This window comes from Macaca mulatta, chromosome 9 (assembly GCF_049350105.2).
Source record: "Macaca mulatta isolate MMU2019108-1 chromosome 9, T2T-MMU8v2.0, whole genome shotgun sequence".
Classification (NCBI taxonomy): domain Eukaryota; kingdom Metazoa; phylum Chordata; class Mammalia; order Primates; family Cercopithecidae; genus Macaca; species Macaca mulatta.
Genome location: NC_133414.1, coordinates 65704161 through 65728505, shown reverse-complemented (window position 1 = coordinate 65728505; position 24345 = coordinate 65704161). Strand labels below are relative to the sequence as shown.

Here is a 24345-nt window from a genome sequence, read left to right as displayed (position 1 = left end):
TTAGCCAGGATGGTCTCAATCTCCTCACCTCGTGATCCACCCGCCTCGGCCTCCCAAAGTGCTGGGATTACAGGCTTGAGCCACCGCGCCCGGCCTATTTTTGTCTTTAATGAAGGAAAAGAAGTCTGTATGATGACTGAGATGATTGCTATTTTTGACAAATATTTATTACAGTAATCCAGAAGTAATAATCATCTCCAAGTACGTAGGATGCTTATTTCTGAAACAAAGGTTTCAGGCAGGTGGTGATGGGTCTTATTTTTCCTAGTGAATCATATGCATGCCATTTGAATAGGGATGTGTTCAAGAAAGCAACTTAGTTTCTTGCCAGTGTAGTATAGTGCAATGTGGTAAGTACATGGTACTTGTAGCTAGACTACCTCTATTTGAATCCCAACTCATTTCTTATGTGACCTTGGGCAAATTACTTAACCTCTGTGTGCCCAGTTTCCTCTCCTGTAAAATGAATATATTGGAACCTGTCTTATAGGGTTACGGTTAAATGTGCAGGCACTTAGTAAGCATTACATAAGTCTTAGCTATTGATGCTCTTTTTTTTATTAGTAAAAATGTAAATGCCAATTTTCTATTTTTCTCCACCCCATCCTGATACCCATATCAGTATGATCTTAAAGTGCCTTGTTTTCTTTAAGTCACCTTTTAGAACCCAAAATTTATGTCTTTTTTAAATTAATATCACTCACACACAAAATGATACAATTTCAGTGATGGTATCAGGCAGTTTATCTAGAAAACCAAGGGTTTTTTACTGTTTTACTTTTTTTTTTTTAGTAGAGGGGTTCAGTTTGGTCTCGAATTGGGCTCAAACAATCCACTCACCTTGGCCTTCCTAAGTGCTGGCTTTACTGGCTTGAGCCACTACCCCTATCCTGGGTTGGTGGTTGTTGTTGTTGTTAATGACATTATGTTATTGGACTTCTGACTTTGCTAAGCCAATGAAGACTATGTAAAATAACATATAAAAGGTGGCCGGGTGCGGTGGCTCACGCCTGTAATCCCAGCACTTTGGGAGGCCGAGGCAGGTGGATCATGAGATCAAGAGATGGAGACCATCCTGGCCAACATGGTGAAACCCCGTCTCTACTAAAAATACAAAAATTAGCTGGGCGTGGTGGCGTGCGCCTATAGTCCAGGTATCAGGAGGCTGAGGCAGGAGAACCGCTTGAACTGAGGAGGCAGAGGTTGCTGTGAGCCAAGATGGTGCCACTGCCCTCCAGCATGGCAACAGAGCAAGACTCCGTCTCCAAAAAAATAAATAACATATAAGAGGTAAGCTGATATATAAAATGTGGTCATTTGTAAAATGGCAATAGAAAAACAATCACTAGTTTATTGGCTCTTGTTAACATACCACAGAGCAGTTTTGGTTTTTTATTTCTCATTCACAGCAAAGAGTAATGACCTGCAAAGGGATAGGCTTTAGGTAAAAAAGGAAAATGTCCATTTTTCATTTTTTGACATCATCTGAAATACTAAAGGATAAATGAAACGTTTTAAAATAATCCCAAGAAAAAGGCCCTTTGAGTTGTTGCTTAAAATGGTATCTACTGAACAGTCAGAAAACATGAATTTTTTATGTAACAGGTGCCATGCTAGCTGGGCCCAGGGGAGGCAATGATGAATAAAAGTAATTGCCTTCTAAAGCATATCAAATCCGTGTAAACACGGCCATAGGCCATTGGATGAGTGTCACAGAAAGGTAAGCAAAATGAAATGCAGACTGAATAATAAGTTTCTAAGATGACCCAGGAGGAAATTTTTGAGAGTAAGAGTAGGTAAAGCACATAGAAAAAGGTAGTATGGGCATTTTATAAAATGGATGATTGATGGAGGAGGGTTGCAGGGAGAGATGGACAAAGTGGAAAAAGATGGTAAGAAATGGAAATTGTCTTGAAGCTGGATTTCCACTTGCTGCGGGTGTGTGCTTTGCCTGACACGTTAAAACCTCCAGGCGTGGTGGCTCATGCCTATAATCCCAATGCTTTGGGAGGCTGAGGCAGGAGGATTGCTTGATCCCAGGAGTTCAAGACCAATCTGCACAACAAACCCATCTCTACAAGAAATTTTAAAATTAGCGGGATGCAGTGGCGCATGCCTGAAGTCCCAGCTACCGAGGATTGCTTAAGCCTAGCAGTTCGAAGCTGTGGTGAGCTGCGATTGTGCCACTGCACTCCTGCTGGGCAAAAAAAAAAAAAAACTAGGAAGACGGGTAGGCATGTTTCCCTTGAAATTGTATCTGGGTAGGATGTGTCCAGGTTAAAGGTACTGAAACTGAGTGATACCCAATTCTTGTATAATTCCATTGGGGTAGGATGGCCCAGCTACACTAGTAATAGCTGATGTTTGAATTGAACTCTTTGCCCAAAGTTTGATTTTTGCACAAGGTCATATGGCTGGGAAGAAGAATCAGACAAACTCCCTAACCAATTATGCCGGGAAGATGATAGATCTAAAACCGTGTTTGACACAGCCATATGAAAGAAAGCCAGCTTGTCTGTGAGTTAGCTGGAGGCCATTATCCTATTACAAACAACAAATTAACCCAGGAACAAAAAGCCAAATGCCTCCTATTCTCACAAATGGGAGCTAAACATGGACATAAAGATGGCAGCAGTAGACACTGGGGATTCCTAGAGGAAGGAGTAGGGCAAGGGTTGAAAAATTATTGGACACTGTGCTCGGTATCTCGGTGATGAGATCATCGGTACTCCAAACCTCAGCATCACGCAATATACACAGGTAACAACCTGCAGAGGTATTCCATGAATCCAAAGTAAAAGTTGAAAAAGTAAAATTTTGTTTGAGAATCACAGAAGCACTATGTAAATTAAATAGGTTGAGGTTCTATTAAATTGTAAGTCACTTTTAAAATCTTGGGAATCAATATTCTGAGTAAATTAAAGGAAATAGAACGTGAACATTTTAGTTTTTTTGTGAAAAAAATTGACCTCAGTGAAGGATAATGGAAATCATCGTGCCTTCCTCACATCTATTTCTTAGGGTACAAAATAGTCCTTTGTTGTATTGCCCAGTCCACTCCGAGCTACAAATCAAACCCTTTTTTAAGGTCAATTTAATCAGTAACATGAAATCCTTCCTTAAATGCATTCCATTTTTAACTAGCACAAAATGGAAACGATTTTTCAGGAATAGATTAGAAAGCTACGACCTTGAGGACTTTGCGCCTTTAAAGTAAGATTCTTTTTGAAGCGGTTCAGGAAGATGGATGGTGAACATTCATTAACATTTGAGAACCGTGAAGAGAGTGTTTTTGCCGGAGCAAAAATGAACCTAAATGGAAGACTGGTTGGGGAGAAGAATCATAAGGACCATTCTCACCCGCATCTCATGGGCTGCTGCCCAGTTAGCATGAGGGGAGGCCTTGCACAAGCTCTTCCCCTCAGCCTCAGCATCCTATTCCGCCTCGTTTGCACCTTGCATCAGAGTCACCCAGTGCAATGTCAGTCTTCTTCCTCAGGGGACTTCCCTCAGCCTTCCACCTTCCATAGAGAGCTTGATGGATGATGAGGTTGTTGCAGCCTCACTGGATACAGATAGAAGTGCGGGGATCCCTGTGGCTACACTCAGATAAAATTAATGTGTTCTGGCAGGACTGAATGGACATTTTTCCTCACAACCGTATACACAAGTTTAGTAGTTTTTAAACCTTCAATTTATGCTTTCCACTGGGCAATTTTGTAAAAGCGGCATGATGACCCACAGGTGTGGTGTCAGTGGGCCATCATTCCTCCAAGTTAACCCTCCATATGGCTGACGTGGATTTTCTCACCTATGTGTCCAGAGTGTTTACACAGTCAACAGAGAAAACAGGCCCATGGCCATCTCATTGGAGGAATGCTACAGGTTTATTTTATTTGCTTAGTAGTTGTATTATCTCATTTCTAAGATACAGCATTTTTTTGCATTTCACTTCTGAAGTGCATATTCTATTTCAGGATTTTTTTTTTTTTTCAAAACTAGAATGTCTTAAAGTCAGTGGCATTTTAAAATGGAAAAAATTCTTGGGTGGTTTTCTTTTTCCCATGATTTTCTAATACTTCACTGTCCCGTAAGAACAGGTATCTAAAGCATTGTCTTTTGATAAATGACCTCAGTAACTAATTATTACTTATGATTCAGAGGGGATCTTCTGAAGTACAAACAAGCTGACCCCACCCAGTTATGTACTTTTTTGAAGGTTTCTTTCTTTTTTTTTTTTTTTTAATTATAAGCTTAAACAACAAAAATTTATTTTCTTACAGTTCTAGAGGCTTGAAATCCAAGTCCAAGGTGCCAGCATGTTCTGTATTTGGTGAAGGATCACTGTTTTTTTTTCTGAGACCGAAGTGCTGGCATTACAGGCGTGAGCCACCACACTCAGTCAAGGATCACTTTCTAGCTTGTAGATGGTAGCCTTCTTGCTGTGTCCTCACATAGTGGCATGGGGGGAGGAAGAGAGAAGGCCCAGTTATGTACTTTTAAGTATGCAGGTTGAACGGACTGAGGTCAGCAACACAGAATGACTCCCAAACAGGAATATAAATGGACGTTAAGAGAGGGCACGTTACTGGTTTGATGTGATCTGTTAGTGAGTAGAGTGAGGGATTTAATAGGTTCATTCCATTTGGTACACCTTGAGGGAATGAACTCTTGGCACCAGCTGTGGGGAAACACAAGGATGAATGGCTGGAAACCCATCATTCTAGAAGACAGCATTCAATGAGCAGTGGGAGTGGGCAGTTGCCAGGAGGGATCTAATTCTAGTGAGAGAAGGCAGTGCTGAAGGCAGAAGCCTTTACTGTGGGTGGGGAATGTTAATCATTAGAAGCCACTGTTTTAAGAGATTAAATCAACATTTATTAGACACTCTAAAGTAGTACAAGAGTAGTTAAATGATAAGAAATAGCAACACACTTCAGTGACTCAAGGTAATTATAAAATCATTATCCGGAAACTACAAAAGGTTTATTCAGACTAATTGCCACAGGAGTTCAGAGGAAGGAGGCAAATACAAGGAGTGCATATCAAGACATCTGAGTCCACACATGCCAGCTTAGAAAGGTTGGTACTTTGTGAAAAGGGGAATGTCTGGCTCAGCTCGCATGTGTAGCATCATGGGGAGTTCCTGACCTCCTTTGCAGAGAACCCAACCTTCTGTGCCTGCAAGACCTTGACAAAAATGTGGGTATTCTTGAAAAGCTATAAAATGTCCTCCAGGACTCTGCTGCGTGACAATCAAATGACGCCACCCTTAACTACACTGTTTCTCAGAAGATGCAAGCATGATTGCCTTCCTCATTTAAATAGAACAGTTATTTAAAAAGAAGTTGGGGAAATTATGATATGACTTTCACTGTTGTTAATTCTGAGTGGCAGAAAAAAAATGGGCATTTGATAAGAAAATGGGGCTTTTGGTATCTTTTTAAGTATATTATAGCTGCCCTTAAGTAATTTTTTTTAAAGGCAAAGTACAAATGGAGAGAAAATGAAAATTATGGAAACACTTTACGAGGAGCTTTCCAGACCTTGGAACTAGTGGAAAGGCCCAGGAAAGCAGAGAGTCTCTCCACCCTGCGGAACTGAACCCAGGGCCTTCAGCATCCTCCTAGCCTGGCTCCTTCTGTGAGGTTGAAGTTTACCCCCAGAGTACATGGCCCTGGCTGCACCTCCCACATCCCTGCCCTTTCCTGGGAGTGCTAGGTGTGGGGGTGAAAATGCTGAGGCAAGGTGACACATGTCTGCTGGGAAGCCTGCTGTCAAATTGCAAAGTGCAGAACAGACGCCAACAAACAGGATCCATTCCAGCCCTACCTGCAGTTTTCCAGCTCTAAGCACTGGCAAAAGAGGAAAGCTTTGGCGCTGCTAATTCTCCTTTCTACACAACCTCCCTCCCTCCTGCCCGAGTTCCTCCCGCACTTGCTCTATTTGTCCTCTCACCTTTCTCTGTCAAAATCTGCACTTGGATATGGGCTTAGGATCAGTCCTTTGGACCTAAATTTCAGTGTGTGTGCTTCCTTTGCCTCAAATTGTGGCAAGAAAAATAGTCGTTCCCCATTAAAGCAGTATCAGCTATCCTTGAGCACAAGTGGGAGGTGGGGTACTTTTTGGAGGTGGGGTATTTTTTGGAGACAGATTGCTGTTGAAAAAGGAAGGAAGATCAGCAGTCCCACCACTGGCTATATATTCTAGGGGAATGAAATCAGTATCTCGAAGAGATATCTGTATTTATCACATATATACATATAAACTATATTTATCACAACACTATTCATGATAGCCAAGATATGGAATCAAGCTAACTGTCCATTAACAGATGGATAAGGAAAATGTGCTATATATACACAATGGAATGCCACTCAAAAAAATGCCTTTAAAAAGAATGAAATTCTGTTACTAGCAACAAGGATGAACCTGGAGGACTTTATGTTAAGAGAAATAAGCCAGGTACAGAAAGACAATGCACGTTTTCATTTCCATATGGGATCTAAAACTCATAGAAGCGGAGAGTAGAATGGTGGTTACCAGGGGCTGGTGGGTGGCAGGGAATGAGGAGATGTTATAAATGATGTGTATTTAAGGTGATGGATATGGTAATTAGTTTGATTCCATGATTCCACACTGTGTACATATAACATCACTGTGTCTGCCATAATAATACATTATTATAATTTATCAAAAAATAATTTTAAAAATAAACTTCATTATCATATTATAAATTAAATAATGAGAATTCTGCAGAAACTGGAAATCTAAGCCAGTGGTTACAAGGTTAACCAAAAAGATCCAGAAGTTAAAAAAAAAAATCCTGGGAAAAAGTATTACATTTTGGATCAGTGTTAAGTTCAATTTCACTAGAATTTCAGGGTCAGAATGGCCTTGTTAATTGAGTGTTCTAAAGTCTTTTTTCCGTAGTCAGGTACGATGGCATGTTCTTATAGTTCCAGCTGCCTGGGAAGCTAAGGTGGGAGGATCACTTGAGCCCAAGAGTTTGCTGATGAAAAGAGTTCAACTCTGTAAAATATTTGAAGAGATTTATTCTAAGCCAAATATGCATGACCATGACCCATGACAGAACTCAGGAGATTGTGAGAACATGTGCTCAAGGTGGTTGGACTATAGCTTGGTTTTGTACATTTTAGGGAGACATAAGACTTCAATGAATGCAGGTAAGATGTATATTGGTTCAGTACAGAAAGGTGGGACAACTCGAAGGGCGGGGGGCTTCCAGGTCTTAGGTGGATTCAAAGATTTTCTGAATAGCAATTTGGTTGAAAGTTTATCTAAAGATCTAGAATCAATTGAAGGGATTGTGTGGGTTAAGATAAGAGGTTGTGGAGACCAAGGTTCTTCTTATGCAGATGAAGCCTCCAGGTAGCAGGCTTCAGAGAGAATAGATTATAAATGCTTCTTATCAGACTGGGTACTAGACTCTTAGTTAATTTTCTCCTGGATCAGGAAAAAGACCTGGAAAAGGATGAAAATCAATTCTATGGAATGTTGATTTTCCCCTCAAGAGACAGATTTGCAGGGCCATTTCAGAATATGTCAAAGAAATACATTTTGGGGGTAAAATACGTATTTTTTTCAGGGCCTGCTAGCTGTCATATTGCTACAAAGAGTCTTTTGTCAGTCTTCAGGTCTCTATTTTAATGTTAACGCTGGTCGACTGTGCCTGAATTCCAAAGGGAGGACGGGTAACGAGGCCTGTCTTCCCACCCATTCCCATCATGCCTGAACTAGTGTTTTCAGGTTTACTTTAGAATGCCCTTGGCCCAGAAGAGGAGTCCACTCCATTGGTTGGGGGTGGGGCTTAGAATTTACTTTTGGTTTACAAGTTTGAGGCTGCAGGGCACTGTTATTGCACCCGTGAATAGGCACAGTACTGCAGCATGAGCAACATAGTAAGAGGAGACCCTGTCTCAAAAAAGTAAAAGCCTTTTATCCTTAACTATTGTAATACTCAATTATAATAAACATGGGGGGGTAAGAAAAATTGAGAAAGGAAGGGAAAGCTATGTACCCCACTTCTGAAAATTGGCCACCTAAAATAATAAAAAATTATGTTCATATTGCATGGCACGTTTAACATTACACTCTCATCCAGTGAATCTGTTCCTCTACAGCTGCATCTACTATTTTACATTCAAAATAACAAAGGCACAGAGAAGTTGAGCAACTTGTGCTGGTCACACAGCTAAAACATAGGATAGCGCTGGTTAGAGCATGGATCGTGTGGCTGTGGAGCCTGTGCTTTTTAAGCAAGTGTGGGGAGGTAGAAAGACACCAAATACAAGGGTCCTGAGTCCCCCATTTTAGGCTGAAACTTGAACTGGGTATGAAGGGTTGGGGGCAAAAGACAGAAACTCCAGAGAGAGAGAGAGAGAGCAAGGCCAAACATGAAGGGGGTATGCCCATCAAGGGCCCAGGGTCTGGTTTCACACATGCTTCAACACCAACCTAGAGTGGCCATCGGAGAATGAAAGACATTGCCTTCTAGTGTCATCTTTGTGGCATAGTGGACATCATGACATTTCAGCACATTCCCTGTGGAGGAGCCTGCAGGCCTGCTAGCTGCTGCCATAGTGAGGCAGGGTAGCCCTACCACCAATGCTGTCGTGGACAGATCAACCCAGGGTACAGGGAGACGTGAAACTGTAGCAGGACGAGTGGCAGACAAAACTCCTCAGACACCAAGTTAAAGGAGGAAGGGGTTTTTTTGACCAGGGGCATCAGCAAGACTCTTGTCTCAAGAGCCAAGCTCCCCGAGTGAGTAATTCCTGTCCCTTTTAAGGGCTCACAACTCTAAGGGGGTGTGTGTGAGAGGGTCATGATTGATTGAGCAAGCAGGGGTTACATGACTTGGGGGTGCACGCATCTTTAATTAGATGGGAACAAAACAAGATAGGGATTTTCACAGTGCATTTCTATACAATGTCTGTAATCTATAGATAACATAACTGATTAGGTCAGGGGTGCGGCACTGGGCTGTCTGCCTGTGGATTTCATTTCTGCCTTTTAGTTTTTACTTCTTTCTTTGGAGGCAGAAATTCGGCATAAGACAATATGAGGGGTGGTCTCCTCCCTTATTCCCCCCTTTTGAGACTCTCAATCATTTTATTAGTGGGAGTTCCCACTTTCATTTTCACTACCCATGTCTTCTTGCAAGACAGATCCATAGTGATTCATATAGTACACTTGTGCTGAAGCATTTTGGTGAACTAAGGTAGCGATCAAGCTTTTTATCATTCGAAGAAGTACAGGTAGCAAACAAGGGAGCAGTAAGTAAGTTCCTATTACTATTATAACTCTTATTATAAGAGTTTTAAATCCTCCTACCGCTGGGAACCATTTTCTAAACATAGCCATAGGATCAAATCTATGTCACACTTGCATGGGCACATGTGCCAGTTTTGTCATATCTCTAACCATGTCTTCAACTACTTGCCCTTGATTATCTATGTGTAGGCACCAATTAGTAAGGTTAAATCTCCTACAGACCCCTCCTTCAGCTCCTAGCAAGTAGTCGAGAGCTAATCTATTTTGATAGATAGCACTTCTCATCTGAGTTTCTTGCCAGGCCAGAATAGTCAAGGCTCTGCCGGTTTTATTAGTGATTATTTTTAAGACAGCTTGTAACTGTATGATTCGGTTGATCATGTAAATGGGGGTCCGGTATCCCCAAGAGTCATCTTGTGCCTAAGTAGCAGGTCTATAATATTGTATGATTCTCTCAGGGAGCCATTTATCATTTTTTCAATTTCTTATAGCTGTGCTTCTCTTTTCGCAGGAAGCATAGACAAGAAAGTCCAGGAGTTCATCTGTTTTTATGGGCAGTAGGAAGAAAGATGGTTTAATAATGCCAATGACACAACTACCTGCCCACTGGTCAGGTAATTTGGTGTAAGCTCAATGTCCACATATCCAATATAATCCAGTGGGTCTGTCTAGTCCCACTGGGACTCTGGGTGGGTGCACACAGTTTGCAACTTTGGGAATTTACTGAATGGATTTCTCTTTGTGTGATTTGAACTCCACCAAGTGATTGTTTTTGTGGTACCATTATATAGTTTCTGTCTCAGACAACTAAGTCCTCCTACGGGGTGAGTGAATTCTTTCCCTTCTCTAGCTATGCGATGTTGTCCAATAATTGAGACTTTTAGGACCTAGAAATCATTAGGATGATTCTTTTGAGCTGGGAATTCATCAGAAACTGGGTCTGTAGGTACTAATTCTCGGGCTTCCTATGGCCATTGATCTCTTATTACAGTTCCTCCACATACATAACATGAAGTGACATTGAGAGACTCGGCTACATGCTCGGCTAATTGCAAAAACAAATTTCTTGTTTTTCCTGGAATTTCTGGTACTGGCACTTTTAGTTTATCATAGAAGGTTTGAAATACTGGCTCAGGACAGCATTTATAAACTTTTTCTCAAACCACAATATTTATTTGAAGATCCAGTCTAGCTCCATCAATTTTTAGGGTTACATGTTCCCTTTTTTCCCAGCAAGGATCAAGGGGATTGGTTATTACTAGCTCTAAAGGGTCACACTGTCCCTTAATACAGGAAGGACCATTTTTTCCTTTCTGAAGATGGACTGGATCCTTTTCATTTTGTTTCTTTTTTTTTTTTTTCAATCCAAGTGGCCTAAATGACACAAGACCAGTATTTACATTTATTTCCACACAGTCCTAGTTTATGACAGATGTACTTATTTTCTGCCATATAGCCTCTTTTCTTTTTTTTTTTTTTTTTTTTTTTTGAGACGGAGTCTTGCTCTGTCACCCAGGCTGGAGTGCAGTGGCCGGATCTCAGCTCACTGCAAGCTCCTCCTCTCGGGTTCACACCATTCTCCTGCCTCAGCCTCCCGAGTAGCTGGGACTACAGGCACCCGCCACTTCGCCCGGCTAGTTTTTTGTATTTTTTAGTAGAGACGGGGTTTCACCGTGTTAGCCAGGATGGTCTCGATCTCCTGACCTCGTGATCCGCCCGTTTCGGCCTCCCAAAGTGCTGGGATTACAGGCTTGAGCCACCGCGCCCAGCCAATATAGCCTCTTTTCTAATTAAGAGAACTACACCTTATTCCTAACTTATTACTATTAATGACAGCACAGGCATCAAATTTCAAGGTGACTTGTTTGGGAACCCTTTTTTTTTGTTGTTTTGGCTAACACTTTACTCGTATCATTTATGAGCCCCTTCCAGTCTTCAGTTCTTAATCTTATTTTAAAAACTGTGGTCATGGGAGGCTCAGATGGGTCATAACACACATCAGGTTGGTCATTTCCTGGGCTACATACCTTGTATAGAATAACATTATACAAATTAGTTCTTTTTAGAGTTCCAGTACACTTATAACAACCATAAAATAATAGGACCATGGCAACCTTTTGTCCTACCTCAGTGACTTGATGTATACACTGGGAACAGCCCTCAGTCCGAGGAAGGTCAATTGAAGTCCCTACTGTACAAGTCCAAATTTTAAGGAAAATGAGTTCCACAATGAGTTTCCTCAAGCTTCGGCCATGTGTGGACCAGTCAGCTTCCGGGTGTGACTGCAGCAGGGCTTGTCGTCTTCTTCGGAGTCACTTTACAGGGCTTGGGGAAGCTGCTCTCATCCATGTGTTGCTCACAGTTTACTGATGTTTAAGGGTGGTCTCAGAGGTTGGGCCCACTTGAATAAACTGAGTCCAATGCCTCTACACAGTTATGTTCAACTGGGCTCTCTAATACCGGGAGCAAGGTGGTGGGGTTTAGGGTGTTGCAAACTTCAATGGTTATGTGGGGATTTTCGCATAGCAAGCTTTGGTACTTGGTTAATCTAGCATTTGTTAATCAATGATGTCCTTTGGCATTTATTAAAGTTACCACAGCATGGGGGGCCTTTATATTCAGGTTTACCTAAGGGTTAGTTTATCTGCTTCTTGTGCTAACAGGGCCGTTCTGCTAGAGCCCTTAGACCTGGGGGCCAGCCTTTGGAAACCCTGTCTAGTTGTTTTGAGAGATAGGCCAATGGCCTTTGCCAGGGCCCCACAGTCTGAGTTAAAACTCCAACTGCCATTATTTTCTCTTTCTGACACATAGAGTGTAAAGAGTTTTGTCAGGGCAGGTAGCCACAGGGCTGGGACCAATGTGAGTTTTTCTTTTAATTCATGAAAACCTCATTGCTGTTGGTTGTAATAGATGTAGTTTATCTAATCTACATTTTTATTAACTGTCACCCACCAAAATATTGACTTAAATCTTGCAGCTATTTGATTTCCAGTTTTAAATTGATCTGGTATTCCTCGTGAGACTCCACTTGCGTCTAAATAGACATGAGAGTCGAAAGACCCATAAGGGGCTTCTCTCGCTTTTTGATGTCTTATGTTTTTTTCCTTCTGGGTGATGAAATGCCAGGGTGAAAGGGATAGCCAATTGGACTAAAGTACAACTGCCACTCCAGTTATTCAGCAGAGTGTCCAGCAAAGGTCCACCACAATACCACCACACATCTGCTCAGAGATGAACAAGGGCTGACTGATTGATAAACTCTTGAAAATTTTTAAGCTCACTGCATCCTTTCAGGTCTCCAAGGAACGCTGTTTCCTCCTTGTCGTGAGAGACATGAAGTGAACTTAGCGTTGGGAGACAGAGGCTGGATGGCCCTCGGGGGCTGACCCACAGGGTGCTGGACTTTGGGATATAGCAGAGAGAGCTTGGCATGACTTGTTACTCCAGGCTGTAGAATTCTGGAAAAAAGCTACCATGCAGCCCACACCTGGTCGACTGGAGGACCACTTTAGTGGAAAGGGGACAATCTGGGCCTCTGACCTGCCATGTGCACAAGCATAACAATTGCTTTTATTTAACATGCAGATGGAATATTTGATCCATTTTAACCAGGCATTTGCATCTTGGTATCCTGTCTTAATTGCTAAAGTTTGTTTTAAGTCTTTAACTTCTATGATCCTATAGTAAAATGAATGTATGATTTTAGGAAATTACAAAAACCAGTTGGGGCAGTCCATCTTTGCTCTTCAGCGGTCCACAGAACGTTGGACCAACTGTGGCATGAAAGCTGTACATCGGGGGCAAGACTCCCAGTTGGCACTGGGGTCTTTATCAAAATCTCCCTGGAATAAATGGTCCTAGTTTACTAATGCCCAGTCTGAGGACAGTCAGGAGGGACAAGAAGTACTTTTCTGAAGTAGAAAGCTGTCTTTGACTTGGCGAGTCCCCACAGGGTATAACAAGGCAAGCATTAAATGCAATAGTTTGGCCGGGTGCGGTGGCTCACGCCTGTAATCCCAGCACTTTGGGAGGCCGAGGCGGGCGGATCACAAGGTCAGGAGATCGAGACCACGGTGAAACCCCGTCTCTACAAAAAATACAAAAAATTAGCCGGGCGCGGTTGCGGGTGCCTATAGTCCCAGCTACTTGGGAGGCTGAGGCAGGAGAATGGCAGGAACCCGGGAGGCGGAGCTTGCAGTGAGCCGAGATCGCGCCACTGCACTCCAGCCGGGGGACAGAGCGAGACTCTGTCTCAAAAAATAAATAAATAAATAAATAAATAAATAAATAAATAAATAAATGCAATAGTTTGAGGCAAAATTGAGTTGGTTATGTTAACTAGATGGCCAGCAATAGAATGAGGAAAGAAGAAAGAGTAATAGAATAGATGAAAAGAGTTAAATTTTTCTTAGCTTTAGTTTGGTAGGGTTTTCCCCTGGAATTATGGCCCACGACTCTGGAGGGGGTGGCACTTTCTTGACTCAGGTGTGATGAGTCTATCCTTTTTTGCTGTACGAACAGCAGTCTTGTTGGTTAGCAGCACAAGGTAGGGTCCTTCCCAGGCTGGGTCGAGTTTTTCTTCTTTCCATCCTTTAATGAGAACGTGATCTTCAGGCTGGTGCTGGTTTACTGGAAATCCTAGGGGTGGTACATGTGCTAAAAGACTCTTAGTTTTTTTTGTTTTTGTTTTTTTTGTTTGTTTTTTGTTTTTGTTTTTGTTTTTGTTTTGCGAGAAAGGAAAGTGGAAGATAAACCACGTATATAATTTTTAAGAAATGGACCTTTTGCTTTAAATGTGGGGACCTTGGCAGTGGACTTTATAGTCCTTACTGCCTTTTTACTGAGAAATTTCCTTTAGCACCTATTTTTATTAGTTTTTAAACCAAAGAAAGCCAAATACCATTTTATATTTAACAATGCTTCTCATATGATTTTTATACCAGATAAGCTAAATTTTATCTTTATATTAGTGTGTTATTAATGTTAAACCTAATTTTAATAAAACCTTATAGACATATTTATCTAATTTTTTTTTTTTTTTTTTTTTTGAGACGGAGTCTCACTCTGTCACCCAAGCTGGAGTGCAGTGGCCGGATCTCAGCTCACTGCAAGCTCCACCTCCCGGGTTCACGCCATTCTCCTGCCTCAGCCTCCCGAGTAGCTGGGACTACAGGCGTCCACCACCTCGCCCGGCTAGTTTTTTGTATTTTTTTAGTAGAGACAGGGTTTCACCATGTTAGCCAGGATGGTCTCGATCTCCTGACCTTGTGATCCGCCCGTCTCGGCCTCCTAAAGTGCTGGGATTACAGGCTTGAGCCACCGCGCCCGGCTATTTATCTAATTTTTAATGTTTGACCATAAGGTAAGATTTTATAGACTCTTTTTAACCTTTTATAATTTTTACTAAAGAGCAGGTTGGTGCTTTAAGAAAAACCTGTTATGCTTTTACTTTAATGTCCAGTTCACAGAAAAACTGGATGATACTTCTTTAACTTTAGCTAATATGTTTACACACAGAATTTTCTTTGCAATTAACATTTTAAAACTTGCTTAAACCTTCAAAACAATAATTTTTTTAAAATTTTTTAATGTAGGTAAAAATGTACATTCTTATGCCTCCTTATAATCCTTTTACCAAAGGTATATTTTACTTTTCTTATACACCTTGCACATAAACTGTTTGTTTTTTTCAATAGTTTTACATTCAGGAGGCCTAGTTACTTTTAAATTATACAACATTTTTTGCATAAGTTCTTTTTTTAACACACTTTTTTTATAACCTTTTTTTTTTCTTTCACAACTTTTACAGGCAATTTTTCAACATGCCTTAACTTTCTGACTTATTACAAACGTTTCTTTCTTTAAACAACCAGTTAATTTATTTTAGGACAAGAATTTACCATATAACACTCTTTTTATATAAATTCGCCCCCTCCCCACCTTTCGTTTTTCAAAGATAATAACCATTCTTTTCCAAAGCAAACCTTTTTTTATGTCTGTGGACTAGACTGTCTAAGGCCACAAGAATAGAAATTACTATAATACATGTTACACTGTTAACTTTTAGCAAACTTTACTTTTGTTGAAAACCTTGTAAGTTTGGGATTTTAATTATCTTTTGCTATTAATAAGACCTTGTTTTGTCCAAATTAGAATTGGTATGATGGCTTTTAAAGGAATAGGGTACACTTTTTTTTTTTCTTAACTACTTGTATATCTCTCTCTTTCTTTCTTTCTCTCTTTGACTTTGTCTCTCTCTCTTTGACTTTCCTTTTGCCTCTGTCTCTTCCTCTCTCTCTCTCTGCCTCTCTCTTTCTTTCTCTCTCTCTCCTTGACTCCCTCTTTGTCTGTCTCTTCCTCTCTGTCTCTTTCTCTCTCTCTTTGCCTCTTTTCCTCTCTGTCTCTTTCCTTTCTCTCTCTCTGCTGGTTTTTCCTTGCCTCAGCCAGCCGCTTATGCTGTTGTTCTCTCAACCGCTGTGTGTTGGGGGCGGGAGGTCTAAAACCAGCTGTAACCAAGTGTCTATGTACAGGAACTGGTCTGGGTTCCCTGGCTTACATGTTACCTTGTGCCATACCTTTGAAACAAGGGACCTGTCCAGGCTTCCTTCTAAGGGCCAACCTACTTCTAATGCTGGCCAGTCTATCTTACACAAAAGTTTTAAGTTTTACTGGTGTCATAGTACTCCATAGTCTCCCTTAAATTCTTTTTTGAAATTTTTCAACATAGTTCCTAGCAGGGTGGACTTATTTGTGCCTGACCTATGCTTCTTCAAGACAAAACACCATGCTCACACCACAAAACAAAGAGCGGGTAAAAAGGGCACACACACACTTTTGCAGTTTGCACCAAACCAAAATCAAAACCAAAATCAGAGTATCCAAAAATCCAAGCCAGGTCAAAACTAAAACCAAAATATCAACCAATCCAAGTCAAGTCAAAAACAAAAACCAAAGTGCCAATACAGGCACACCGTGGGTGATCAGGCCACGCTTCCACTCAAATGGAGTTGCCAAGTTCCCAAGACCAATCTTGTCAAGCAATTCAAACCAAGTCAAAACCAAAACCAAAGTGCCGATAAAGGCACGCTGTGGGTGATCAGGCACGCTTCCACTCAAATGGAGTGGGCAAGTTCCCAAGACCAGTCCTGTCAAGCAATTCAAACCAAATCAAAACCAAAACCAAACCAAAGTGCCAATAAAGGCACGCCGTGGGTGATCAGGCCACGCTTCCACTCAAACGGAGTGGGCAAGTTTCTTTTTTTTTTTTTGAGACGGAGTCTCGCTCTGTCGCCGGGGCTGGAGCGCAGTGGCCGGATCTCAGCTCACTGCAAGCTCCGCCTCCCGGGTTTACGCCATTCTCCTGCCTCAGCCTCCTGTGTAGCTGGGACTACAGGCGCCCGCCACCTCGCCCGGCTAGTTTTTTGTATTTTTTTAGTAGAGACGGGGTTTCACCGTGTTAGCCAGGATGGTCTCGATCTCCTGACCTCGTGATCCGCCCGTCTCGGCCTCCCAAAGTGCTGGGATTACAGGCTTGAGCCACCGCGCCCGGCCAACGCAAGTTTCAAAGACTAGTCTTACCAAGTTTTAGATGTCCAGATTCCAAGCGCCTGTTCCTTCCCAGTGTTCAGCCACTGCGTTGATCCTTCATGGGGGCCTGCCACACACTGCTCTGGTGAGGTGTCCCACCAGGGCAAATGCCTACCCAGGAGCGCTCTCAGGATCTGTGTTGCTTGGGCTAGTCGGAGTCCCCCACAGGGATGTTCCACAGGGCAGGCTTAAGCCGCCTACGTAGCTGCCTCAACCATCCACCATTCACCTCGCTTCCCAGTCAGGGAACCAAGAAATGTAGCAGGACGAGCCACAGACAAAACTCCTCAGACACCGAGTTAAAGAAGGAAGGGGTGTATTCAGCCAGGGGCATCGGCAAGACTCCTGTCTCAAGAGCCAAGCTCCCCGAGTGAGTAATTCCTGTCCCTTTTAAGGACTCACAACTCTAAGGGGGTATATGTGAGAGGGTTGTGATTGATTGAGCAAGCGGGGGTAGGTGACTGGAGGCTGCATGCACCCGTAATTAGATCGGAACAAAACAAGGTAGGGATTTTCACAGTGCATTTCTATACAATGTCTGTAATCTATAGATAACATAACTGATTAGGTCAGGGGTCGATCTTTAACTACCAGGCCCAGGGTATGGTGCTGGGCTGTCTGCCTGTGGATTTCATTTCTGCCTTTTAGTTTTTACTTCTTCTTTCTTTGGAGGCAGAAATATCATCATATGAGGGGCGGTCTCCTCCCTTAAAACAAGGTAAACCCCAAGTAAAATTGTAAGCCCCTCAACTGACTGATGGACTCCCTTCCTCTTGGCCAAGGGAATTCCAAAGTAAACCTGAATAAACTAGTTCAGGCCATGATGATAAGAGGAAGTCAGACATGCCTCATTATACTCTCCTCCTTTGTAATTCAGGCACAACTAAACAGTATTAACATTAAAACAGAGATCTTAAGACTAATAAAACAGACTTTTTATAGCAATAAGATACCAAATTCCAGCCTGACTCTAGTGTAGTATCACATGACAGGTAGCAAGCCCTGAAGGAAATTGAAATATTTTACCCCAACATATACTTCTTTGATGTGTTTTGAAATGGTCCTGCAAAGCTGTCTCTTGTGGGGAAAATCTACATTCTATAGAGAATCCCACACCCTTTCCATCCTATCCACAGGCAGGCAACCTGGTGCCGCACCCTGGGCCCGGTAGTTAAAGATCAACCCCTGACCTAATCAGTTATGTTATCTATAGATTACAGACATTGTATAGAAATGCACTGTGAAAATCCCTATCTTGTTTTCTTCCCATCTAATTACCGGTGCATGTAGTCTCCAGTCACGTACCCCCTGCTTGCTCAATCAATCACGACCCTCTCACATGCACCCCCTTAGAGTTGTGAGCCCTTAAAAGGGACAGGAATTACTCACTTGGAGAGCTTGGCTCTTGAGATAAGAGTCTTGCTAATGCCCCCAGCCGAATAAACCCCTTCCTTCTTTAACTTGGTGTCTGATGAGTTTTGTCTGCTGCTCATCCTGCTACATTTCCAAGTCTTTTCCCTGATCCAGGAGAGAATTAACTAAGAGTCTGGTGCCTTTTTAGGTCTGACAAGAGCTCCGAAGCCAGCTACCTGGAGACTTCATCTGCATAGTAAGAACCTTGGTCTCCACAACCTCGTATCTTAACCCAGACATTCCTTTCGATTGATCCCAGGTCTCCACCTATGACCTGGAACCACCACTCCTTTGAACTGTCCCATCTTTCTGTACATAACTACTACTGGAAAGGGGTCCTAATCCAGACTCCAAGAGAGGGTTCTTGGACATCGTGCAAGAAAGAATTCCAGGTGAGTCCACAGAGTAAAGTGAAAGCAAGTTTATTAAGAAAATAAAGGAATAAAGAATGGCTACTCCATAGGCAGAACAGCAGCATGGGCTACTCAACAGTATACATATAGTGATTTCTTGATTGTATGCTAAACAAGGATTGGATTTTTCATGAGTTTTCCAGGGATGGGCAATCCCCGGAACTGAGAGTTCCTCCCATTTTTAGGCCTTATAGGGTAACTTCCTGACATTGCCATGGCTTTTGTAAACTGTCATGGCACTGGTGGAAGTGCCTTTGACAAGCTAATACATTATAATTAGCATATAATGAGCCTTGAGAACGACCAGAGGTCATTTTCTTGTCATCTTAGTTTTGCTGGAATGTAGCCGACTTCTTCACTGCATCCTGTTTTATCAGCAAGATCTTTGTGACCTGTACCTGTGCTGATCTAGCATCTCATCCTGTGACTAAGAATGCCTAACCTCCTGGGAATGCAGTCCAGTAGGTCTCAATCTTATTTTACCCAGCCCCTATTTAAGATAGAGTTGCTCTGGTTCAAATGCCTCTGATAGAACAATAGGCATCTTACATGTATCAACTGTTGTCTTAAGTCTCCCTAAGGGAGGAGACCACCCCTCATATTGTCTTATGCCCAATTTCTGCCTCCAAAGAAAGAAGAAGTAAAAACTAAAAGGCAGAAATGAAATCCACAAGCAGACAGCCCGGTGCCACACCCTGGGCCTGGTAGTTAAAGATAGACCCCTGACTTAATTGGTTATTTGCATAAAAAAGCACTGTGAAGATCCCTGTCCTGTTCTGTTTCTAATTACTGGTGTATGCATCCCCCAGTCAACGTACCCTCTGCTTGCTCAATTGATCAGGACCCTCTCATGTGGACCCCCTTATAGTTGTGAGCCATTAAAAGGGACAGGAATTGCTCACCCAGGGAGCTCGGCTCTTGAGACAGGAGTCTTGCCGATGCTCCCAGCCGAATAAACCCCTTCTTTCTTTAACTCAGTGTCTGAGAGGTATTGTCTGCCACTCTTCCTGCTACATCCATAAAATGTATAAAACCAAGCTGTAGCCCAACTTCCCTGGGCACATGTTCTCAGGATTTCCTGGGGCTGTGTCATGTGCTGTTGGTCACTCATATTTGGCTCAGAATAAATCTCTTCAAATATACAGAGTTTGACTCTTTTTGTTGATTAACAGTGGGAAAATTCACAGCCCCCACAAGAGCCAAGTGTATCCTCAAAAGGATCGGGGGTTGAGGGAATAGATACCGGACAGACATACCAGCCTTGACTTCAGCAGCAGGATGCCCGGAGGCAGTAGGCTGGAGACTTACAAGGAAGTTCAGACTAACTGTAAAAATGGAGGAAACTATTGGGTTTTCGTACAGGTTGTGACAGGTGTGTGTACACTGAACATCAGCGTTGTGAGTTATTCTCATTTGTGCACGAGCTCTCACAGAGCTCTGGAAAGAACCTTTAGAGTCAGACAGATCTGGTTCCAGTTGAAAAATTCCCACAACCTTTTTTATGGAGTAAAAGGAAGGTTCCCTTTCCCTGTTGAGTAAGGTAACAAGTAAATGCCTGTCTCCCTGAAGGGGGGAGATAATTAAATGAGGAGACAAACAAAGGATGGTGCCCAGGCCTGGTGCCTCCCTTCATTATAAGATGAGCTGCAGTTTTCTAAGTAAATAAGGTGGGAGAGTCATTTCTGATCAATGTTGGGGGTCTATAAAATGCTTTTGAAAGAAGAGCATGGTGACTGGGAGTGAAGTGTGTAACTCACGCCCAAAGTGGTTTGCCAGTAAAGGGTGGGGACGCTTCAGGCAATATCCTAACTGGTCTTAGAAATTACAAATTAAGCCGGGCGCGGTGGCTCAAGCCTGTAATCCCAGCACTTTGGGAGGCCGAGACGGGCGGATCACAAGGTCAGGAGATCGAAACCATCCTGGCTAACACGGTGAAACCCCGTCTCTACTAAAAAATACAAAAAAACTAGCTGGGCGAGGTGGCGGGCGCCTGTAGTCCCAGCTACTCGGGAGGCTAAGGCAGGAGAATGGTGTGAACCCGGAAGGCGGAGCTTGCAGTGAGCTGAGATCCGGCCACTGTACTCCAGCCTGGGCGACACAGCGAGACTCTGTCTCAAAAAAAAAAAAAAAAAGAAATTACAAATTAAATTGAAAAAAAAAAGGTCTTCCTTACAAATTCCCCAGTGTGTTACGTGTGTCTCTGGAGAACTTTTCTTCTCAGGAAGGCAGCTAAGTTTTCAAAACCACCTTTGGAAATCATCTAAACCTCAAATTTGAGTATTTTTTGTACCAAAACTGCATATGCTCAAAATTAACAGGTATTCCTGTTAAAATGCCTCTCATTTTCACCTTTCTCAGCTCAACATGAGATTTTGAATTTTCTAAAGAGCCCGAGGTGTTTCTTCCTTTTTTAAAGCAAGAATTTGACAGCTCTCTTTGAAATGTTAAAAGCAGGTGAAAATCTGTGAACAGTGATTGTCGCTGGGGAGTGGAGTTGAGGCAGAACTTACACTTTATGCCCTGTGTTGTTTAAATTAATGTGGCATGGATTGCTTCCGTCATTTTTCTGTAAGTGTTTTAAAAGCAGGTAGAATTTGACATCTGAATCTTTTCTTCCTTCGAAATATATGGTCCCAGGAAAACCTGCAAAGCTGTGAATTGTATGTGTGACTAGTGAAGGCAGAGAGCCCCTGATATAAGAAATTCTTCCTGCTTTTAGCAGAAACTAGTGCTCGTAGTCTCTGTTCTTCAGTGAGAAGAAGGGCTGTGTTGAGAACCTAAAGTCTTTCTGACTCCATGGCTGAGTGGTTGAGGGATCTTGAGAAAATGACCAAAGACCTGGTTCGGTTGATCAGTGGATCCAGATGAATCTTTCTCTTCACTAACCTGAGAGTCTGCCCCTAATTCCTGTACCACTGCTCAGCGACTACAGTCAGCTTTAAGAGTTGGCCTAGGCCGGGCGCGGTGGCTCAAGCCTGTAATCCCAGCACTTTGGGAGGCCGAGACGGGCGGATCACGAGGTCAGGAGATCGAGACCATCCTGGCTAACACGGTGAAACCCCGTCTCTACTAAAAATACAAAAAAAAAACTAGCCGGGCGAGGTGGCGGGCGCCTGTAGTCCCAGCTACTCCGGAGGCTGAGGCAGGAGAATGGCGCAAACCCGGGAGGCGGAGCTTGCAGTGAGCTGAGATCCGGTCACTGCACTCCAGCCCGGGCTACAGAGCAAGACTCCGTCTCAAAAAAAAAAAAAAAAAAGAGTTGGCCTAGTCCCTGAACTCTGCCAGCTAGCTTGTTCTTTTCACCTCTGATGATGGTTTACCAAAAGCAACAAGGAACTATTTCAACAAAAAACAGGTAACAGGTGAGTGCCAGCTGAAGGTGTGATGCTGCCCAGAGAACTCATGACAACACCCTCAAATGAGCCCTGAGAAAAATAAAATCGTGGTGCTGATCCTGATATGGAACATAGACGTAATTCTAACCTTAGGAATCACCTTTAGGGAACGTTGCTGAGGTTATTAACGCGTAGCAGGCACTCCAAGTAAGAGCGGTGTCCCAGCTAGCAATGCAGCCTCAAGAGGAACCCCACCTCTTCCTCGCCCTCAAGCCTCTCCTGGGCTCCAGCTCTGCAATTGTCCCTGGTAGACAATTGCAGAAACTCCTGGGGTCTTCCTGTCCCCGCCTTCTGCTGTGGCTGCTGTCTGCTTCACACAGATACCAGGACTCAGACCACAGCCTGCAAACAGAATCTCTCTGGGGCCAGGCAGGTAACTGACATAGCATGATGTATAGTTCAAAGAAACCAGTTTATTTGTGTGAATCAATTTTAGTTTTTGCAAATGCATAAAAGCATAAGGGCTACCCGTCAAAATGTCTCCTGCCATTGATTTGCCCACTGAGCAGCCTGAGCACGTGGTCTAAATTGTTTCTCTAATCTGTGACAAAAAGAGAAGGCCAGTGAGGTGCACCATTGGCCAGTATCTGGCAGTGGGCAATGTCTGAACTGGCTTCCAGGAACCAGGGAGATTCTGAAGTGTTGAACCAGGTACTGACATCTTCCCATATGTTCTTCAAGCTAGGAATCAACATCAGTTTTTTTGGTTAGGAGCTCATCCTTAGTCTGGGCGCTGTGACTCACACCTGTAATCCCAGCACATTGGGAGGCCGAGGCAGGTGGATCACCTGAGGTCGGGAGTTCGAGACCAGCTTGACCAACATGGAGAAACTCTGTCTCTACTAAAAATACAAAATTAGCCAGGCATGGTGGCACATGCCTGTAATCTCAGCTACTCAGGAGGTTGAGGCAGGAGAATTGCTTGAACCCGGGAGGAAGAGGTTGTGGTGAGCCGAGATTGTGCCATTGCACTCTAGCCTGGGCAACAAGAGTGAAACTCCGTCTCAAAAAAAAAAAAGAAGTTCATCCTTATTAAGGCAAAGGACAAGTGGGCACCACGTCACAAGGGCAAGCACAGTTCTGTGCATGACACAAAATTCACATTTTTTTCTTTTTTTTCTTTTTCTTTTTCTTTTTGAGACGGAGTCTCGCTCTGTCGCCCAGGCTGGAGTGCACTGGCACGATCTTGGCTCACTGCAACCTCCGACTCCCGAGTTCAAGAAATCTCAGCTTCCTGAGTAGCTGGGATTACAGGCACGCACCACCACGCCCAGCTAATTTTGTATTTTTAGTAGAGATAGGGTTTCACCACATTGTTCAGACTGGTCTCCTGACCTCGTGATCCACCCACCTTAGCCTCCCAAAGTGCTGGGATTACAGGTGTAAGCCACCGCACCCAGCCAAAATTCACACTTTTTCTTCAGCCAGGGACAACCCCCAACCCATGGTCAACAACATAGAAACAACCTCCCACGCATCTTAGTATTCTCATTGCTGGAAGGGAATTTGCATGCTCCTCAATTCTTATATCCTCTAAGCATTTGGCTGCGTTGCCTCCTCTTGCCCAAGTCTGACCTCCCGGATGACAGCTTCCTGGGGCCAGATGGGCAGGTGTCACAGTGGACCTTCAGCACACCCAAGACATTGCAGAGCTCTGCACTGCTCACAGCTGACCAGAGAGGCTCAACCAGGCATAAAGGTGCAACTGGCTCACATGGCCTGCCCCAACTCACGGGGATTCTGCCCATGATTTGCCCTGGGCTCAGGTCTTGAGTTTCCAGGAGCCCACCATCCAGTGGCAAACAGCAGGCTGAGGTAAAGGTCATAGCATGCATTAACACTACCTGTACCAGGGGCCAGGGAAGGCTTCAAGGTAGGGAGATTCTTTTTTTTTTTTTTTTTTTTTTTTTTTTTGAGACGGAGTCTTGCTCTGTCCCCCAGGCTGGAGCGCAGTGGCCGGATCTCAGCTGCCATTGATTTGCCCACTGAGCAGCCTGAGCACGTGGTCTAAATTGTTTCTCTAATCTGAGGCAAGCTCCGCCTCCCGGGTTCAGGCCATTCTCCTGCCTCAGCCTCCCGAGTAGCTGGGACTACAGGCGCCCGCGGCCTCACCCGGCTAGTTTTTTGTATTTTTTAGTAGAGACGGGGTTTCACTGTTTTAGCCAGGATGGTCTCGATCTCCTGACCTCGTGATCCACCCGTCTCGGCCTCCCAAAGTGCTAGGATTACAGGCTTGAGCC

At 43.3% G+C, this 24345-nt stretch overlaps 1 protein-coding gene across 1 annotated transcript in view; it reads left to right on the top strand.

Annotated features, from left to right (window-relative positions):
• The window catches only part of RGR (retinal G protein coupled receptor), a 280087-nt gene that overhangs the window by 165808 nt on the left and 89934 nt on the right, over positions 1-24345 (top strand). The gene's annotated exons all lie outside the window — the stretch shown is intronic.